The 6825-nt window shown below is 39.2% G+C and overlaps 1 long non-coding RNA gene across 4 annotated transcripts in view; it reads right to left on the bottom strand.

The window, feature by feature from the left end:
- LOC135567147 (uncharacterized) overlaps positions 1–2038 on the bottom strand; it is a 24845-nt gene extending 22807 nt beyond the window's left edge. Inside the window, exons 1-2 of one of the 4 annotated variants that reach the window (XR_010462272.1) lie at positions 2023–2038; positions 1814–1984 (exon numbers count right to left, since the gene is read on the bottom strand). This is a non-coding gene — a long non-coding RNA (uncharacterized LOC135567147). Of the gene's footprint in view, positions 1–1097; positions 1142–1813; positions 1999–2022 lie in introns of those variants that run through there. The other 3 variants (XR_010462271.1, XR_010462273.1, XR_010462274.1) reach the window with 3 other exon arrangements.
- Between the last annotated feature and the right edge of the window lie 4787 nt (positions 2039–6825).

A 6825-nucleotide genomic window follows, 5' to 3' on the forward strand; every position in this document is an offset into this window, starting at 1 on the left:
GGCAGAAACGATCTGCCTCCAAGTCTACAGCCATACTGGAGCAAGAAGTCAACTTGGGATACACAACTTGGGATACTGGCCCATGTTGACTCCTATGTTTCCCACAGTTGTGTGATTTGGATGGTGGACCATTGTTGATACACACAGGAAACTGTTGAGGATGAAAAACCCAGCAGTGTTGGAGATTATTGTAGAGCGGATTGATGAAAACATTGTGTTGAAAGCGTTCCACATGTTGACTCCAATTTTTTCCCACAGTTGTGTGAAGTTGTCTGGATGTTCGTTGGACTATTCATGATACACACAGGAAACCTTTGAGGAAGGAATATCCAACAGCTGGCAGTCCTTGACAAAGTCAGACCGGTGCCTGACACCTACTACCGTACCCCGTTTAAAGGCACTTAAATCTAACACTGGAATGAATATCATAGAATTCTTCAGAAGGCTTCATTTATTTAAAAAACAACAGATGCACAACAGTTGACAGTATAGTAGAAAAATACAATATCTACATCAGTTGAATAGACCTAGTTACAACCCATTAATATCTACATCAGTAGAATAGACCTAGTTACAACCCATTAATATCTACATCAGTAGAATAGACCTAGTTACAACCCATTAATATCTATATCAGTAGAATAGACCTAGTTACAACCCATTAATATCTATATCAGTAGAATAGACCTAGTTACAACCCATTAATATCTACATCAGTAGAATAGACCTAGTTACAACCCATTAATATCTACATCAGTAGAATAGACCTAGTTACAACCCATTAATATCTACATCAGTAGAATAGACCTAGTTACAACCCATTAATATCTATATCAGTAGAATAGACCTAGTTACAACCCATTAATATCTATATCAGTAGAATAGACCTAGTTACAACCCATTAATATCTATATCAGTAGAATAGACCTAGTTACAACCCATCAATATCTATATCAGTAGAATAGCCCTAGTTACAACCCATTAATATCTATATCAGTATAGTAGAATAGACCTAGTTACAACCCATTAATATCTATATCAGTATAGTAGAATAGACCTAGTTACAACCCATTAATATATGTATCAGTAGAATAGACCTAGTTACAACCCATCAATATATATATCAGTATAGTAGAATAGACCTAGTTACAACCCATTAATAGCTATATCAGTAGAATAGACCTAGTTACAACCCATCAATATCTATATCAGTATAGTAGAATGGACCTAGTTACAACCCATTAATAGCTATATCAGTAGAATAGACCTAGTTACAACCCATTAATAGCTATATCAGTAGAATAGACCTAGTTACAACCCATCAATATCTATATCAGTAGTAGAATAGACCTAGTTACAACCCATTAATATATATATCAGTATAGTAGAATAGACCTAGTTACAACCCATTAATATATATATCAGTATAGTAGAATAGACCTAGTTATAACCCATCAATATCTATATCAGTAGAATAGACCTAGTTACAAGCCATTAATATCTATATCAGTAGAATAGGACCTAGTTACAACCCATCAATATCTATATCAGTAGAATAGACCTATACAACCCATTAATATCTATATCAGTAGAATAGACCAGTTTAACCCATTAATATCTATATCAGTATAGTAGAATAGACCTAGTTACAACCCATCATCAATATCTATATCAGTATAGTAGACCTAGTTACAACCCATTAATATCTATATCAGTATAGTAGAATAGACCTAGTTACAACCCATTAATATCTATATCAGTAGAATAGGACCTAGTTACAACCTCCATTAATATCTATATCAGTAGAATAGACCTAGTTACAACCCATTAATATCTATATCAGTATAGTAGAATAGACCTAGTTACAACCCATTAATATCTATGGTCAGTATAGTAGAATAGACCTAGTTACAACCCATTAATATCTATATCAGTAGAATAGACCTAGTTACAACCCATTAATATCTATATCAGTAGAATAGACCTAGTTAGCAACCACCAATATATATCAGTAGATTAGACCTAGTTACAACCCATATATATCCATTAATACATGAATTGAATCATATTAACCACTCTTTCACAGGATATTTGAAATTTTAACGGCTTTACAAAATATAAAATATTAAATAGGTTACTGAATAGTTACATGTCAAATATGTTTTACAGTTATTGAAAAATAAACAATTAGTATATCCTAGACCTAGCATTACATTGAACTCCTCTATACAATCTCAGATAGCATATTAACCTAGTACATTACATTGAACCTCCTCTATACCAGTCTCAGATAGCATATTAACTAGTACATTACATTGAACCTAATCCATACCAATCTCAGATAGGATATTAACCTAGTACATTACATTGAACCTAATCCATACCAATCTCAGATAGATATTAACCTAGTACATTACATTGAACCTCCTCTATACCAATCTCAGATAGGATATTAACCTAGTACATTACATTGAACCTAATCCATACCAATCTCAGATAGGGTATTGTTATGCATGACAAGGTTTGTGTCACTAATGGCAACCTATTCCTTTATAGTTCACCAACAAGGGGTTGGAGTGTTAGGGGTGATGGTGGTTGATGACATCATTGTGGTCTGCTCTCAATCTGGTCACATGACTCTGACCCAGGCTTCAGAAGGGTCAACACAAAATGTCTTCCTTTTTTGTGGTGAAACTGCAAACAGATACACAAACACTACTGTCTCCTTGAACATCCAGTCTGTAAGGAACGGCTCTGCCTTTGTCTTGTACAGTGTAGCCTGGATGTAGCCTGGTTCCAGGTGTGTTTGTGTTATCATACATCCCTGTCACTCCTGGTCGTGTTTGGTGACAAGGAGTTGACGTGAAGTCACAAACAGATCTGGGACCAGTTAGCCTCAGATGTTTACAGTTTACAGTAGACTATGCTTACTTACACTCAGTGTTTATGAGGGCAGCCACTGGAGGTTGTTCTGAGAGAAACCACTTGGTTGAAGAGGGATCCCCGCGCTGAATTACACAGCAGTCAGTGCTTGGACGTTTCAACGCGATGACACCTGCAAACAAATGATCATAAACCACAGTTAACATAAAGATCACCAGGTGTGTCTCCAACAGTGTATTACACAGCATTGCTACACACACACACACACACACACACACACACACACACACACACACACACACACACACACACACACACACACACACACACACACACACACACACACACACACACACGCACGCACTGTGCAGACGTCATGCATGCAGGGAGCAGAGCAGTCCCAGGAGGAGAGCAGTCAGGGTCTTCATGGTTCAGAGATGGTTGAGATGAAGATTGTATTGTCTGAGATGTTTTCTGATGCTGTGGTCTCTGATGTTGTGGTCTCTGATGTTGTGGTCTCTGATGTTGTGGTCTCTGATGTTCTGGTCTCTGATGCTTTGGTCTCTGATGTTCTGGTCTCTGATGTTCTGGTCTCTGGGATGTTCTGGTCTCTGATGTTCTGGTCTCTGGCGTTCTGGTCTCTTATGCTCTGGTCTCTCTGATGCTCTGGTCTGGTCTTGCTGTCAGCCGTGTCTAGCTGATGCTCTGGTTCTATGTCTGAGGTCTGTTCCTCTTCCTCAATTCTCTGTAACTCTGTTTCTCCAGGATGTTCAGCAGCGCTGCTATTTTCTGAAATACTCAGAATACATTTACTGGAGAATTGCATATCAATGGAAGGATATTAGTGGACTATATACTATATGATACATTACATCAAATACAAGAACAATTAAGATTAAATTAAATTTTCTACATCATAACCAACTAGTTTGTAAGTCATTCGTGAAATCAACTATGTGTCTTTCAACTTTAAATGCAGATTTTAGGATGTGTGTATTTTGATTTAAAACCTGTAGCATACTGTTAACCTTTACATCATAGTAAAATTAAATCATAGAGTCTTTTATATCAATTCATCTCTCAGATGTAGTGTGGTGTGGTTTGTGTCTTTCCCTCAGTTTGGAAGGTTGGTGGTTTGATCCTGGTCGAAGTCATAACAAAAACATTCTACAGTTGCTATATCCATTATTGGACTAATAAATTAATGATATACACGCATTGATTCTTGAAGAATATAACTTCTAAATGCTTCTTGAGTTTAGTTGAACTGTCATAGGCTTATTTTACTATAATTTAAAACATAGGAAATGTAAACACCCACTGTATATCCTGAGAACATGGTTAAAACTATCATGTTGACATCATGGATGGTCAGTCCTTCCATCCTAGCTCTGTCTATGAATGAGAGTGGTTACATTTATCCAAACCCATCCCTGGCTTTTCACAAAACAAGGACAGGAAATGTTTTGTTATACTAAGTGGGCAGACTACTGTACTCTCCCCACACTCACACCAACTTCACTAGACTACTGTAGACTCAGGGTATCTCTCACACTCACACCAACTTCACTAGAGTACTGTAGACTCAGTATCTCTCCCCACACTCACACCAACTTCATTAGACTACTGTAGACTCAGTATCTCTCCCCACACTCACACCAACTTCCTCCACTAGGACTACTGTAGACCAGCATCTCTCCCCCACACTCACACACCAACTTCACTAGAGTACTGTAGACTCAGTATCTCTCCACACTCACACACCAACTTCACTAGACTACTGTAGACTCAGTATCTCCCTCCCCCCCTCTCTCCTCACCTCACACCAACTTCACTAGACTACTGTAGACTCAGTATCTTCTCCCCACACTCACACCAACTTCACTAGACTACTGTAGACCTGCCAGTATCTCTCCCCACACTCACACCAACTTCACTAGACTACTGTAGACTCAGTATCTCTCCTACACTCACACCAATCACAGACTACTGTAGACTCAGTATCTCTCCTACACTCACAATTAACTTCACTAGACTACCGTACTCTCCCCCACACTCACACCAACTTCACTAGACTACTGTACTCTCCTACACTCACACCAACTTCACTAGACTACTGTACTCTCTCTCCACACTCAACCAACTTCACTAGACTACCGTACTCCCCTACACTCACACCAACTTCACTAGACTACTGTAGACTCAGTATCTCTCCCTACAAGGCTAATTCTCACACCAACTTTACTAGACTACTGTACTCTCTCTCCACACTCACACCAAATTCACTAGACTACTGTAGACTCTGTATCTCTCCCCACACTCACACCAACTTCACTTAGACTACAGTAGACTCTGTATCTCTCCCCACACTCACACCAACTTCACTAGACTACTGTAGACCCTATCTCTCTACTCTATCTCTACCCACACTCACACTCACTCGCCACACTGAGCAGAAACAGCCTTCACTGTAAAATATAATTTCAAGAAATTCTAGAAAAATGATTCCATTATATGTTCTGTATTCAAAATGACAGAAGACTTCCTAATTGATATGTAATCATACTGACTGACCCATCTGTCTATACAATCATACTGACTGACCCATCTGTTATACAATCATACTGACTGACCCATCTGTTATACAATCATACTGACTGGACCCATCTGTTCATACAATCATACTGACTGACCCATCTGTCTATACAATCATACTGACTGACCCATCTGTTATACAATCATACTGACTGACCCATCTGTTATACAATCATACGACTGACCCATCTGTCATAAGCAATCATACTGACCGATGAATTGGCTCTACAATCATACTGACTGACCCATCTGTCTCTACAATCATACTGACTGACCCATCTGTCTATACAATCATACTGACTGACCCATCTGTTATACAATCATACTGACTGACCCATTCTACAATCACACTGACTGACCCATCTGTCTCTACAATCATACTGACTGACCCATCTGGTATACAATCATACTGACTGACCCATCTGGCTCTACAATCATACTGACTGACCCATCTGTTATACAATCATACTGACTGACCCATCTGTCTATACAATCATACCGACTGACCCATCTGTTATACAATCATACTGACTGACCCATCTGCTTCACAATCATACCGGACTGACCATCTGTCTCTACAATCATTGACTGACCCAATCAATCATACTGACTGACCCATCCAATCATACTGACTGACCCATCTGTTATACAATCATACTGACTGACCCATCTGTCTCTCACAATCATACTGACTGACCCATCTGTTATACAATCATACTGACTGACCCATCTGGCTCACAATCATACTGACTGACCCATCTGTTATACAATCATACTGACTGACCCATCTGTACAATCATACTGACTGACCCATCTGTTATACAATCAACTGACTGACCCATCTGGCTCTACAAATCATACTGACTGACCCATCTGCAATCATACGACTGACCCATCTGTCTCTAACAATCTGTTATACAATCACTGACTGACCCATCTGTCTTTCAATTATGCCTTCCTCGACTGACACTGAATTGGGTTTCTGGCGAACGGCACTGATCGACCCATTCGTTATGGCTCACAATCATACTGACCGACCCATTCGTTATACAATCATACCGACTGACCCATCTGGCCTCATACAATCATACCAGCACTGGACTCCATCCGTTGGCGGCAATCATACTGACTGACCCACTCGGCTCTACATTCTTTCTAGGGAGTTTTTTCTTTGAAGCACCAAGCACATCAAGATTGTTGGCATACATAGGGTCTTACTGGCTGGGCCATCTGTACAGCACTTTAGATATCATACTGACTGACCCATTCAGTGCTACGGTCATACTGAATTCGACCCATCTGATTATACATCTATACTGACTGACCCATCTGCTATACAATCATACT

Source organism: Oncorhynchus nerka, unplaced genomic scaffold (genome assembly GCF_034236695.1).
Source record: "Oncorhynchus nerka isolate Pitt River unplaced genomic scaffold, Oner_Uvic_2.0 unplaced_scaffold_2503, whole genome shotgun sequence".
NCBI lineage: Eukaryota > Metazoa > Chordata > Actinopteri > Salmoniformes > Salmonidae > Oncorhynchus > Oncorhynchus nerka.